This window comes from Pristiophorus japonicus, chromosome 7 (assembly GCF_044704955.1).
Source record: "Pristiophorus japonicus isolate sPriJap1 chromosome 7, sPriJap1.hap1, whole genome shotgun sequence".
In the NCBI taxonomy this organism is placed as follows: domain Eukaryota; kingdom Metazoa; phylum Chordata; class Chondrichthyes; family Pristiophoridae; genus Pristiophorus; species Pristiophorus japonicus.
This window is the reverse complement of record NC_091983.1, coordinates 100,359,008-100,374,486: the sequence shown is the minus strand read 5'-3', so window position 1 is coordinate 100,374,486 and position 15,479 is coordinate 100,359,008. Positions and strand designations below refer to the sequence as shown.

The following is a 15,479-nucleotide window of genomic DNA, read 5'->3' as shown; positions in this document are numbered from 1 at the left end:
TCGCTGGAAAAAAGGCAGAGTGTCCGTAAGCAGCTCTTGACGCTGCTGGCCGACGACGGCTCTCTCGTCTCGGATCCGGAGGGCGTCAACAACAGGGTCCGTGAATATTACGGGGCTCTGTTCTCTCCGGATCCGTCCAGCGAGGAAGCGCGTAGAGTTTTGTGGGAGGACCTGCCGAAGGTCAGCCCGGAGGGCGCCGAAAATCTGGAAGCTCCGCTAAGCCTGGCGGAGCTGACCGGTGCCCTCGCCCGGCTCTCGAGGGGAAAATCCCCGGGGCTGGACGGGCTGACCGTGGAGTTCCACAGGGCGTTCTGGGACGTCCTGGGGAGCGACTACGCGCGGGTCCTGGGGGAAAGTCTGGCGACCGGGGAGATGCCCCTCTCTTGGCGCAGGGCAGTCATTGTCCTGCTGCCTAAGAAGGGCGATCTCCGCCTCCTTAAGAACTGGCGCCCGGTCTCCCTCCTCAGCACGGACTACAAAATCTTCGCCAGGGCGATGTCTGCTCGCCTTGGTGCCGTGCTGGACCACATGATCCACCCCGACCAGTCCTACACGGTCCCGGGCCGGACAATCCACGATAACATCCATCTGGTCCGGGACCTCATCCATTGTTCCCAGGAGGCTGGTCTGTCGGTCGCCTTCCTATCCCTCGACCAAGAGAAGGCGTTCGACGGGGTGGATCACGACTATCTGCTCGGAACTCTGCGCGCTTTCGGGTTCGGGACGCATTTCGTCGCCCGGAACCGACTTTTGTACGCCGCCGCGGAGTGTCTGATTAAGGTTAACGGGTCCTTGACGGCGCCCCTTTGCTTTAGGAGAGGGGTGCGCCAGGGATGCCCCATGTCCGGCCAGTTATATGCTGTTTGCGTGGAGCCTTTCCTGCGCCTCTTGCGGACGAGGTTGACGGGACTGGCTCTGCAAGGGCCGGGCGTGGAGGTCGTCCTCTCGGCTTACGCCGATGACGTGCTCCTCGCGGTAGAGGATCCCGCTGACCTGCGGAGGATGCGTGAGTGCCAGGAGATTTACTCGGCCGCGTCCTCCGCCAGGATCAACTGGGAGAAATGTTCCGGACTCCTGGTGGGTCAGTGGCGGGTGGACTCCCTGCCGGAGGAGCTCAGGCCTTTTGCCTGGAGCACGACCCATCTCCTCTATCTGGGAGTCTACCTTAGCCCCGACGAGGGAGCCTGGCCGGCGAACTGGCAGGAGCTGGACGCCAAGGTCGCCGCTCGCCTAGGGCGCTGGACAGGACTGCTCCGAGTGCTGTCCTACAGGGGTCGAGCGCTAGTCATAAACCAGCTGGTGGCCGCAATGTTGTGGTACCGGCTGGTCACTTTGACCCCTCCCCCTGCGTTTGTCGCCAAAATACAGAAGAAGCTGGTGGACTTCTTCTGGAACAACAGGAAGCACTGGGTCTCTGCTGCGGTCTTGAGTCTCCCGCTTGAGGAGGGCGGTCAGTCGTTGGTGTGCGTCAGCGCCCAGCTCGCGACTTTCCGTCTTCAGACCCTGCAGAGATACCTTTACGTCGAGCCCCCTCCTAGGTGGTGCGCTCTGGCGAGGTATTTCTTCCGCCAGCAGCTCGACCTCAATTATGACACGCAGCTCCTGTTTGTGAACTTGGGGGGTGCCAGGACCGCCCTCCGGGAGCTGCCTGTCTTTTACAGGGAACTCATCAGGGTCTGGAACAAAGTCTCCACCAAGCGCAGCTCTCCGCCGGCTGGAGTGGCGGCCGTCCTGCAGGAACCGCTGCTCGGGAATCCGTACCTCCACGGCCGAGGCTTTATGTGGCGGTCGGAAGAGAGGGCTGTGGCTGGTGAGGTGACCAGGGTCAGGGACCTGCTCGATGGCGGAGGAGCGGGCTGGATGGCGCCAGACACGCTGGCGCGGCGCCTAAATTCTGCCAACGTCCGCCACGCGGCCGATGCCATCGAGTCGCTAAAAACAGCTCTGGGCCCTGACTCCGTTAGGTGCATCGAGGAGGCTCAAGCACGTGGGGAGATCCCGTCCGAACTGACCCCCGTCCGGACGGAATTCCTCATCGGCGCCAAACCCCGGAACCTCCCTCGGGGACCGGCGCCTCACAACTTGAGCCGCCTCGGGGAAATCCCCTCCGTGCCTTTCAGTTCCGCGCGGAGGGGTTTCCTGTACGGGCTGCTCCTGCACACCCTCAACTTTGCCATCCTCGCCGGCCGTCCGGACACGCCATGGCGTACCATCTTGCCGTCCGGAGGAGGCGGGGGTCCCCGATGGAGGGCACTCTACGCAGGGGTCCTCCCACTATTCATCGGGGACTTGGCCTGGAGGGTGGTGCACGGAGCAGTGCCGTGCAACAAATTTTTAAGCCGGTTCACGGACTCCCAGGCCGCCTGCAATTTCTGCGGTCTGGAGGAGTCCGTGTTCCATGTTTTTATGGAGTGCACAAGGTTGCAGCCCCTGTTCCACTATTTGAAGGGGCTGTTCCTGAAATTCTGGCTGCACTTCAGTCCCACTCTCCTGATCTTTGGGCACCCTGTGCGGAGGGGAGCGGGTAGGTCCGAAGGCCTCCTCGTAGGACTGCTCCTGGGCACGGCCAAGGGTGCCATCAGCCGGTCCAGGCAGCGGGCGGTCGAGGGGGTCGTTCAACCTGACTGCCTGCCTCTCTTCCGCTCTTACATCCGGTCCAGGGTGTCCTTGGAGATGGAGCACGCGGTGTCCACCGGTACGCTCGCGGCCTTCCGCGAGAGGTGGGCACCGGAGGGACTGGAGTGCATCATCACGCCCGGCAACCAAATTTTAATTTGATTTTACGTTTTTTAAGTTTAATTTGTTTTAATTGCCGGTGCTTTTAGTGTCCCCCTTCCCTTTTATAGGGGGCACTGGGGAAAATTGTGATTTTAGTGCCCAAAAAAAAAACCAAAAAAGAATAACACAAAAAAAAAAACAAAAAAAAAAGGGGGGGAAAAAAAGAGGGCCTTGTAAATGTCTGGAGTGTCACCCAGGTCGGGTGGCACCGTTTAATGTTTTTATGTTTTGCAGGTTAACTCAAAAGAGTTTCATGCACAAGTACCCCCAGGTCCCTCTGCACCGCAGCATGTTGTAATTTCTCCCCATTCAAATAATATTCCCTTTTACTGTTTCTTTTCCCAAGGTGGATGACCTCACACTTTCCGACATTGTATTCCATCTGCCAAACCTTAGCCCATTCGCTTAACCTATCTAAATCTCTTTGCAGCCTCTCTGTGTCCTCTACACAACCCGCTTTCCCACTAATCTTTGTGTCATCTGCAAATTTTGTTACACTACACTCTGTCCCCTCTTCCAGGTCATCTATGTATATTGTAAACAGTTGTGGTCCCAGCACCGATCCCTGTGGCACACCACTAACCACCGATTTCCAACCCAAAAAGGACCCATTTATCCCGACTCTCTGCTTTCTGTTAGCCAGCCAATTCTCTATCCATGCTAATACATTTCCTCTGACTCCGCGTACCTTTATCTTCTGCAGTAACCTTTTGTGTGGCACCTTATCGAATGCCTTTTGGAAATCTAAATACACCACATCCATCGGTACACCTCTATCCACCATGCTCATTATATCCTCAAAGAATTCCAGTAAATTAGTTAAGCATGATTTCCCCTTCATGAATCCATGTTGCGTCTGCTTGATTGCACTATTCCTATCTAGATGTCCCGCTATTTCTTCCTTAATGATAGTTTCAAGCATTTTCCCCACTACAGATGTTAAACTAATCGGCCTATAGTTACCTGCCTTTTTTCTGCCCCCTTTTTTAAACAGAGGCGTTACATTAGCTGCTTTCTTGAATTGATCTATGATTTTTTTTCCTTTGGTTTTTCCTTCTTCCCAAAGATTACATAGCTACTGGTGTGTGGTGGGGGATGAGGGGGTCATGGTGTTAAATTGCACGGTGAAAGTATGGGACGGGCTTGATGAATCATCTGGTCTTTTTCTGTCTGACATTTTCATATGTTTATTTCTCCATTTTCTAGGCAGAACCTACTTACAAACTACCTTTCCCTAGTCTAGCTAGCCTCTAGGTTTCCTCTGTTATATGTCATCAATGTTTATACTTCAGATTGTGGTCTCTCAATCTGCCTGACTGAGTAGAGAGTGAGAAAGGACTCTGTGTCTTGTCTGCTCAGATTCCTTTCTTCACAGAGAGAGAGGAACAAAAACTGTCCCTTGACCCCCTCCCTCAACTCTGTGTGTTGAGAAGTGTATCCCGAGCTGCCAACACTGAATGAAAAATTGCCCTTGTTGGTTTTCAAGATCACAGCACCTGTATTATCAATTCAACTAAGCTCCCCAATCATAGAATTACATAGAATTTACAGCACAGAAACAGGCCATTCAGCCCAACAGGTCTATGCAGGTGTCTATGTTCCACACGAGCCTCTTCCCATCCTTCTTCATCTAACCCTACCAGCATAACATTCTATTCCTTTCTCCCTTAAGTACATATCTAGCTTCTGGGTATTTCTCTATGAAACAGGTTAACATCGATTATCATAACAAGAAAGAAAAGAAAGACTTGCATTTATATAGCGCCTTTCACGACCACCGGACGTCCCAAAGTGCTTTACAGACAATGAAGTACTTAAAAAAAAAAAAAAAAAAAAAAAAAGTGTAGTCACTGTTGTAATGTAGGAAATGTGGCAGCCAATTTTCACACAGCAAGCTCCCACATAATACTCATTTTCTCTGTGATTGGTCTTTGGACATCCTAGAACGCAGTTTAAGAATAGCATTGGCAGAGATCACCCTCGGCAAGACTGAAAGATAACGGTAGGGAAAAACTATAAAATAAACCAACTTAAAAACAAAAAGTCTAGTAATTATCAAAATAGTGCAATTCCTACAAATTACACAATGGTCATCACCATTTTCTTTTTCCCTCACTGGGAGTGCCAGAGCAAAGATGAACATTTTCCCAAGCATTTTGTTGTTTTCAGCACATTAAGTACAGGATAACACAGTATCATATTTCAAAGTCGGCTGTGTTCAAAGCAATATCTACAGAAACTGCAGACTAACAGTAATTCTCAAACATCACTTTGAGAATCTTAAGCTCTCCTGGCTAGCCTCTCAGCTTCCACCCTCCATAAACTTCAGCTCACCTAAAACTTTGCTGTTTCTATCCTATCCCACACCTAGTCCGACTGACCCATCACCCCTGTCCTTGTTGACCTATACAGGCTATTGGTCCCTCAATACCTCAAATTTAAATTTATTTATGGTTTTGCCCATCCCCATCTCTTCTAGTGCTACAACCCATCCCTGACTTCTCCAACTCGAGTTTCTTGTAGACTACCCTTCCCCCCACCCCATCTTGGCCCACCATTGGTCGCTCTGCCTTCAGCTGGTTAGATCCCACTCTCTGCAATTCCCTCCCTAAACCTTTCCCCTGTTCCATCTCTGTCTCCTCCTTAAAGCCCACCTTTTTCACAGAGCTTTTGATCACCTCTCTTAATCTCTCCTTATTTGACTCAGCATCTCTTTTTCCTCGTGTCTCTGTGAAGCGCCTTGGGACATTTTTCTATAATTTGTATTAATTGCACTATTGTTTTAAGTTTAAATATTCTATATAATTTCAAGTTGTTGCAGCAGTAGTAGAGGTAGTTGTTGTCGTAGTTGTTGAGTCTCTACCCGAGACAAGACACCCATCTCATTACATTATGGATATTCAGTTTATGAGGTGAGATATGCCAGCCTCCGGCAGCAGTGCATTCTTCTACAAATGCCTCAACTAAACAAAAATGAACTTAGCTGCTTTCCAATATATTTGGCTCTAGAAGAGCTGAAAGTTCACTGATCAGTACAGTAAGAGTTTGCTGCTACCTTGCTGTAAACAAGTATGAGAAACTATAGAGCAATCAGTTAAAAATGGGCAAATTATAGAAATGACATTACCCAACATTATTGAAAAATAGCTTACTGGCCATACATCTCATTTATGGTTTGTGAGAACTTGGCTACCAAATTGGCCCACATAACAGTAACTGTACTTCAAAAATAATTCATTTGATCTGAGCACATTGGGACATCCTGAGAGACATGGAAAGACACAATTTAAATGTAAGTTTACTTGTTCTCTCACTGTCACTCTTTCCTGCTATCCCTCCTCTTCTTCAGAGCTGACAATACAGTTGTAGCTAGGATGTGCTTTTCTCCCCCTCTACCTTCTTCACCTGAAGGCCTGACTTATATCACTGTGCAGTCCCATAGGCACCAACAGCCCTTAGATATTTCACTTAAGTAGCCATTTTTCATGCATGAACATGAGCAGTGCCAGCAAGTAATTAAACCAAGAGTCCAATTTTGTTCGCTCTCAATATTCCCATATGTGAACTTTTCTACCAGCAGTCTTTGGATCAGGAGCAAGACCCTGGCTGATATAGTTTCCCTCCTTAGTACATTGAAGGCAATTGGCATGCACTCCAGCATTCCAGCTAATTCGGCACTGAACAGGACTGAACCCACCTTCCTAGAACTAAATGCACCACCTATTAAGGCACTGAACTACATAGACAAGAAGGTTGCAGGTCTCATCCATGTATCGTTAGTTAATTTCAGCCAAGGAAGCAGTTGCAGTGGTGAAATTAACCTCAGCAACTCTGTGGTAGGGAGCTACGTTTCCTATTGCTACATTGCTGGACAGTGCACTTGTGTGAAGGTTGAGTGAATCAATCAGACTGTGATAGCCTCCATAGTTGAATAGCCTGCTAATATTCACTGTCTAGGCTCGCACATGAAGATTACCCACCTGAGCAAAGTACTGCAAGGTTGCTGGTCCTTGGAACCACACCTAACATAGGTTAACATCTTCCAAAGAGGAGGGAAGAAATTTGGGACCAACACCTTGAGTCTTTCTGATTTGTAATACTCAATTCCACACTAAGTAACACATTTACCCACTGACTCATCAGGGAGTTCTTGGGAATTTCTTCTGAATTAGATAAGAAGATCTCTCCCAACCATTCACTCCATTTATTTTTCAAAATAACAAAAAAACCTCAAAAGTTCTCAAAAATTCCACAAGGTAGTTCTGGGTCAGAACTTCCCTTGGCACAGAGAAATTGATGTAGTAAAACATCCTTCCTGATCAAAACTGCATGAACACGTCTGAAGAGAAGCAGGTGCATACTTCATTCTGACCTTCAAATAGTCACATTCCTCACACCACAAGATATCTCTTATCGACACAAACAAGTGGGTAATATCGACTTGAAATGTATTTGTAACTCTAACTAGGTTTTATAGTTTTTATAATATGCTAATGGTTTGTTCAGAGGTACAAATTGTTTAAAGATGTCATTTTATCATATTTTGGTACCACTGTGCATTGTACCTAATTTACATAAAATGATGTATCAGGTAGAAACAGTCACAACATTTTATAAAGCCAACAAAAGTCTTTACAATTTAAAATGCAAAATTATAAATTGAACTTTTTATTCAACTCAATGATCTAGTTTCCCCTTTAATCAGTAAAGCTGTGCATTTTGAGCAAGAAAATGTATTTCAATGTGGAAGATAGAAAACAAGAACAAAATGACATGTTTTGTTGGGATAATTGCTGAAAGCATTACAGGTAAATTCAGTTTTTCAAATGATTCTTGCATCAAATAATAATGAGTAGTAAATTGGGTCTAATTCTTTTAACCAAGAACTCTGTACAACAGCTGCACGGCACCTTGTGTCAACTGGACTCTGCTGTGGACCCAGTTCCAGTGAATACAGCAGAAACCTATCTGGAAACCTTTCTGACAAAAAAGTTGACCATGACCAGACTTGACCAAGGTTCACTCAACCTTCACACAAGTGCACGTTTCCAACAACATAGCAGTAGGAGCCTCCGCTAATTTCCCCTCTTCCCTAGCCCAGAGTTGCTAAGGTTGCTAAGCTCTGCAACTGCTTCCTTGGCTGAAATTAACTAACTTGACCGCAACACACTGAGTGAAAACCAAATTTATTTTAAACTGTGTCTCATCATAAATTGTGAATTGCAAAGGTGCCATGGTCTTGGACAAACAGGGCTACCATTCATGATGTGACAATGTGACCTGGAAACAATATTTCTATGACAAGTTTTATAAGGATTTATGTACTAATTTGTGGTTTAAATAGAATGTTTTATCTCTCTTGCTTTATTAGTTAGCACATCATCATTTTAATAAATAATTAAAATAATGTGGTTTTACACAATCTACAACTTCAATGTCACAACATCAAATTTGGGGCAAGTAATCTATAATATATTTTTAAAAACCTGACATCTGAACACACTACTTGTATGTATAACCTTACTTTCTGGCATCACATTATTGCTAATAATTTTGTGTCCACTTTTCCCATTATAATTCTTATGTCCACATTTATATTGGAATTTGCCTGTGTAAACTTATTGCACTGTAATTACACCTCCCTGCCAGTGGTGGTGCTGTAGTGCCTCAGCTTTGTAGCTCCCAGCTCCTCAGCTTGTACTGCAGAGAAATTCCTATGCTCAAACCAACTCTACTTCTCAAATTGTGTAAGTTTTGCTATTTAACAACAAACAATAATACAGAATCACAACATTTTAAAAAGCGGGGGAGAAATTCAGCCTCATTTCCCTTGTTTATCAGGCAAAAAACAAGGGACAAATTTACCAAAATTAACGTCAGTAAATTATGCAAGTTGCTGTAGATTCAAAAATTATCACCCTGTAAGTTCTGGCCTAATCAGTAGTGATCTCCTCATATATTGGTGCAGAAATCCCGGTTTCTTCTTCCCGTGGGTGTTCAACTAAAAATAGGAGAAAAGATGCACACTTACCTTTTGGTTGAATGCTCACCAGAGATCCTGGTCCTGAGGCCTCCTCTTCATGCACAATGGAGCACGTTCACGTTGGGACGTCCGTAGGAGTCATGTGGGCCTGGACACCCAATCACAGTAAAGTAATTTCTCATTCATAATAATAGGAGTTTCATAAGTCCGAAACTCCTATTACTATGAATGAGAAACACCCCCAAGCACTATATAAAACATTTAAAAAACATCTCACATAAATACATTATAGCAATTAAAGTTGATAGAAATGTTTTTGAAAAAAAAATATTTGCCGATTTTTAAAAAAAGTTTTAATTATGGTTTAAAATAAAATTACCTAAGTGGGCAGGGTTTTTAACACAAATATATATTTTTACATTTTATTTTTATATGTTTTTGATATGTTTTTAAACCCTTACACTGGTAAAAGTAGGCTATGCGCCTGCTTTTACCAGGCGCAAGAGTTTTAAAGACATTCGCAGGGCAAGAGATGGGCAAATAGCCCAATCCCTGCCGTGGGAATGTCCTTCCCCCCGAGATGTGGCCATCTGTCAAGCCAGAGTCTTGACAGATCGAAAAAGCCGGTTTTCGGCGCGTCCGTGTTGTGCACCGAAAATTGGCTTTTCTGATGCCTTCCTGGGTTCATACACACTCCGTACAGACACAGGGAGGCCGGAATTTCAGGGACAATATATCTCCTCAACTATGTTATGCAGCTCTAAAATTCTGCTCTGGAACTCTTTGATGATTAATTTATCATTGTTGTTATAAAGTGCCCCTTACAAGGATAGGCTCTCACCATCTGTCTAAGATTTTACAAATCAGGCACTCAAGTTCTCTTTAAACACAACAACATAGTAAAACAGCCCAAGGCACTTCACAGGAGCGTTATCAAAGCCACATAAGGAGATATTAGGACAGGTGGAAAAAAGCTTGGTCAAAGAGGTAGGTTTTAATGAGCGTCTTAAAGGAAAATCGGTGATGTGCAAAAGGCCAGAATATGGGGAGCACAGGGATCTCCGAGCATTGTGCGGCTGGAGGAGGTTACAGAGATAGGGAGGGGCGAGGCTATGGAGGGATTTGAAAACAAGGATGAGAGTTTTAAAACTGAGGTGCTGCTGGACCGGGAGCCAATGTGAGTCAGCAAGCAGAGTGGTGATGGGTCAGTGGGACTTGGTGCGAATTAGGGTACGGGCATCAGAGTTTTGGATGAGCTCAAGTTTATGGAGGATGCAAGGTGGTAGGCCAGCCAGTAGAGCATTGGAATAGGTAAGGCATGTGTATGTAATTGTTTTCATCAGTACCATGTTTTGGATAAGTGTGCACATGTCTATAAAATGGCTTTTCAGTGTGCATGCTGGACACAGCAAAGTGCATTATGAAGTTTGATACAGGACTATTGTATTGAATATGCTTTTATTATGAGTCAATTATATTCCAAGTTGACAGATTCTACATTTTTTTTTCCCTAAGCATTTCTCCCTTCCTTTCCTGAAGATGTTGATTTAGTGCTGGGATATAAATTCATGAGCACCATTGCATTTCCAAATGACCATTCTTCATCTGTGAGCCGAGATAGTCAGCATTGACTGGTTATTCTGCCACTTGGGGGCATCACATTCAACCTCAATTCTGTCTTCACCAGGGGCTAAGTTATCTGCTTTAACCAGTCATGTTGCTGATATTTATTGAAATTAGCAACAGTTAATGATACTCTCTTCTGGAAGTGCCCTCCCTCCCATTGGTTGTTACCGCTGCTGATTGCTGTAAAATAAATGAATCAATAAGAAAGGCGGCTTGTTAGAGTCTCCTAAGTGATTTGGACATCTAACTGGCAAGCAAGCATAGGAAGGAATCCAGATTCAGAGACCACAGTATGTTGGAGCTTGTGGACATACGACTGTTTTGGCAACAGTCATCATTCTGGTTAGCAGACTGTAAAACCACATAGTCACTTTGCTCACCAAGCAGAGAGCCACGACCTCCAAGTGCCGCACTCTTCTTTTTAATGCATTTGTGGGCCTCTATTACAGAACCAATAGAACAAGATACTTGCTTTCTACCAAAAGCTGGGTCCTAAGCACCAGAGCTGTTGCAATCACACCTTTTATATTCTAAAGTGCCATCTACTGGGGCATGGGGAGGGCCGGGGGTGGGGGGGTGGGGGGGGGATTATGACACATCTGCCTTTTGTTTTTCAAATTTGCCTCTGATTGCAAGCATGGCATCAGTGGTAAACTTGGAGTATAAATGGACCAATGCTTTTGCAATGAGGTTTTCATTCATTGTTTTCAATCAAAACTGGCACCAATGGAAAATATAAACAACATGACCACAAGTTTGACCCCTCACTACACCAGTACAGGCCAGTTGTGTATTTTCCACATTGCTAACCTATGGAGGTCTTCCTCCAACATTAGGAAAGGTTCTTAGCCAGGTTACATTTTATGGTAATATGTGTTAACATTTTGAGTCTGCACTAGACAGTCTCTTGGACTCAGGACACTCCAAAAGCAGACCCTGCATCCCTTACAACCATAAATTTACCTTTACCACCTTGTGTCTAGCCACAGTGAGCCCTGGGGACCAAAACAATGCGGTCCCTCATTGTTTGGATGGAATATTGGGAGCATGTTCATTTCTTCAATCTTCCAGAAGATAGGGCCCAAATTTCTCCATGAGTTGCACCACTTTTTTTGGTGTAATTTGATTTTTCTGGTGTATCTTTCTGGTTGCAAATATGGCCATTTAATTTGTGCCAGTGTAAGTGAGTTCGTTAGGTCAGTTTTTTTTCCAAAAGGGGGCGTTTCCAGCCATTTACACCATTTATGCCAATTTGGCCAGAAAAAAGTTGTACTAAACTAACTTAGGGCAGCGTATGTGTCCACTTTTGTCCGCACAGAAAGACCTTACTTACAGTTAAGAAATCGTTGCAAGTAACTACATTTAAAGCACCACCAAGCACCAAACAAATCACAAAAAGTAATAAGCAATTAATTAACAAATAAAGTAGAAGGAACCCTGCCCCTAAAGCACCAAGACCAAAGTAATAAGCAATCTATAAATAACAAATAAAAAAAGAGAAGGAACCCTGCACCTAAAGCACCAAAATCAATCAGTAAATAACAAATAAAAAATAGAACTCCTACCTTAGGGAACGCAGCGGGCCGCCGATGAGGGAGACCTTTCGGCCAGGGCTAGGGACGGAATGCTTCGGGCCCTCCCACACCGCCTGCAGCGCGCGTTTGCAGAAACGGCCTGCCAGGAACTACTGCATATACATGCAGACTCTAGCGCGCATGTGCAGAGGTCCTGGCACTGTTTTCAGTGCCGGAACCTGGCTCCACCCCCAATCCATTGGGTCATGCTGTGCCACAACGGAGGAGAGGCTGGGGAGCGGCCAAAGTACTGAGGTCTTTTTTCGGCACGCTTGGAGGCGGGCAAAAGTGGCTCGAGTGAGGGCACCAGAAAAAGAGGTTAGAGAAATTTGGGCCCATAAACACTAATGAGATAAAGTTAATTATAAACCAAGAATAGATTTTTTTTACATATGGTAGTTGAATGAACACTACGCTGTTTGTGAAATTTAATCCAATTTCTATTGTTCCTTATTGCACTGAAAAGAATAAATTACATCTAAAGTAATAAATAATCAAACCGACTGCTGTCTTTCTGGGTGTGGCTCCCCAGGGGCTGCCTCCAGTTGGGTTCAAATGAATGAGAGCATTCCAACATTATATTTGCGAATGTCACTAGAAAGTATTAACGGACCCTATTGTCTGAGACCAATATGGTTTGCACACAATTTGATGAGCCATTTTGTCTATTCCTGGCTGCTGGGTTGAAAAGGCCTTCCCAGAGAGGTTGTGTGTATATAATTGCTCATGTGCTGAATTTAGTTCAAAATTTCCCCAGGCCCAATAGGCAAAATTCTCAAAATGTGATAATATGCCAAATATCTTGAAGGAATAACATCATTTATTGGATTTAAGAAAATAACAGGAAATGAGGGGCACATTGTTCCACCAAAAGTAAACTTTAAAAGATTTGCTAATTTAAAAAAAGTTTTCTTAGGGTATGGGTGTCGTCTGCAAGGCTGCATTGCATTGTCCAACCCTAGTTGCCCTGTGAAGGTGGTGGTGGGCTGCCTTCTTACCAGTTTGATATAACTGAGTGGCTTGCTAAGCCACTTCGGAGAGAAGTTACGAGTCAACCACAAATTCTGCAGGGAACATTTGAAAGCTCTGTTAAGAAGTTTTGACATTTATTTTTGCATCATTTGTTTTTGGTCTTAATACTGAAATTATTGGGAACAAAAGTTTAGTGACCTTTAGTGATCTGTAGTTCACAGATTATAGAATTTGTATCTCAGAAGTCAAGAAGCCCATTTGGGAAAGTCTGTCCTCATTTTGCTTTTGGGGCCCCACTAGGAAAGAGGTGCCTGGGCTTTTAAAAATGCTACTTATCATTCAATGTATTGCTCAATAGTAGCAGCTAACGACCTGACCTGGTAGTAACCTTCTATCCCATTCTCCCATGACCAGTTCAGAAAGACATGTTTTCATCACCATGAATAGTGAATTTATAATGGGTACTTTCTTCTCTGATTAGCTATTTCTATCACTCAATAAGATGAATGAATGGTTGATTACAGTGCTGATTGCTGACCTTTGTAGACAAGTCTTTAAGATGGTAATATGAATTTTAAAAGATGTAAGTATTGATTAGACTTTTGTAAAATACAGACCATTACTATTAAGTACGTCATAAAAAATGGTATTGTTAGTCTGGCATTCTTTCACAATAGGCAATCCCACTTAAATACTTTAGAAGTGAATATTTATGTTGAGTAAACTGAAATTTAACTGACTATTGTAGTCATTGATGTGAACAGAGTTTTGTTAATTTTCTGCTGACATTGTACACAGTTCTGTCCTGTATTCTATATGTATCTAGCTTTTGCAACAATGTCTGCATTTCCATAAAATAGAGCATGATATGTGACCTTGTCATTGGGCATAATCTGGCTTGGAAATCTGTGTATTTCAAAAAAATCATTGCATTGTAAGTATTAAGGCTCTTCTGTCGTTGTTTCTATTTAAATACCAATATTTTATACTGACAATGAAACATCCCTGAAACCCTTGAATGGGAAAGGATTAAGAAGTGCAATCAATTATTAGGATTTCACTGAAAGGATTACTTTGCTGTATTTTGTATGGTGCCATTGCTATGGGTAACAGCTCAGACTGCTACCATACTCCTCAACCTTCATTTCAAATATTAGAAAAAGACTATGAATTTTTCAAAGCTGTGTGTATTTTTCCAGTATAACATGGATGTAAGATTGTATGGTGCATTCAAAATCTAATCTGTGACTTGAAGTGTGCAACAGGACATCAGAAACATGGTGCTCCCGCTAGAAAGTGTCCCACAAGGAGGTGTTTTTAGAGGTTTCTGATGTCGTTAGTTAAACAGTAATTTGCGCACAAACATGTGCACACAAATATTGTGAACTATCATAATAGTAACACCACACATATTTTAAAAAACAAATGTAATTTACTTTTCTTCTTTTTCAGGACAATATCAAAGCAATAAAAGTACTGACAGTAGCATGAATGACAAATCGAGGATAATGGAAGAACTGTTCAATAGACTGGGAAAGAAAAGAAAGCAAATGAAATGTTGGAGCTCTGACCTATTTTCACTCTTCATTTCAACCTCTGTCTATGGTGAAGCTTTCTCACTGTCTATGCCTTTCAAGCTGAGTTATGCTTCTCCTTACTCTCTTTCAGTTGTGTTTCTGACTTTGTTCCTTTCTGCCTGACTGTCTTCTGACTATAGACTGTAGATGCTGGAAATCTGAAACACAAACAGAAAATACTGCAAACACTCAGTCGGGCAGTCTGCATGTGTGGTGAGCTGCTGATTGTCCTGCTGTGTGTTTCCAGCATTTTCTGTTTCTGCCTAATACTATGCTGAAGTGTACTCAGTTGGCACAGTATCAAAATATTTCTTTGCTATTCATGACACCAACCTTTTGCTGTCATGCAGACCTGAAGATGTTTACCGCAGTGCATTTGTTTTGTGAAGAAAGATGAGAGTCTTTATTATAGTGCAGCACTTCAAAATGTTTAAAATGACATTCCCACCACCAGTGACATGATGAGCAGTTAATCATTACTAGCACGCACATTAAAAGAAACATAATGATCTAATGTATGTAATCTTAGTCTTTTATTACTGGGAGGAAATACCCTCTCCATTTGTGCTGCACGGTGTCATGCCATTTCTTCCTCCACAGCCTTACAGAATTCCAGATTGCCTTAATTAGTGGTGATTGGATTCATCAATATTTATTCAGCAACATAAAATGGCTATTTACTGTCAAATAAAATGGAGAAAACAATGATTTGAGGTACAGCTCGTCACCACAGGCACAAATGTAATGAAGAACAACATTACTCCCCTAGTGTTTTAGTGGGTAAATGCAATTATGTGGTAGAGTGAACTTTACAGAACAGAAAGGGACCAGCTTTGATCTTTGGTCTGTGCCTGAGTTATCTACTCCCACCTGGGGTGACATTTTGGATACAATTGGTTTAAGCATCAACAGGTAAGGAAAGGGAATAAAAAGCCTTCCTTCCTGAATTATACCCATATCAATCATCAT

General features: G+C 43.8%; 1 long non-coding RNA gene across 1 annotated transcript in view; it reads left to right on the top strand.

Moving 5' to 3' along the window:
- The window catches only part of LOC139266818 (uncharacterized), a 45,480-nt gene extending 30,456 nt beyond the window's left edge, over positions 1–15,024 (top strand). Inside the window, exon 2 of the long non-coding RNA XR_011593781.1 lies at positions 14,386–15,024. This is a non-coding gene — a long non-coding RNA (uncharacterized lncRNA). The remainder of the gene's footprint in view (positions 1–14,385) is intronic.
- The last annotated feature ends 455 nt before the right edge of the window (positions 15,025–15,479 follow it).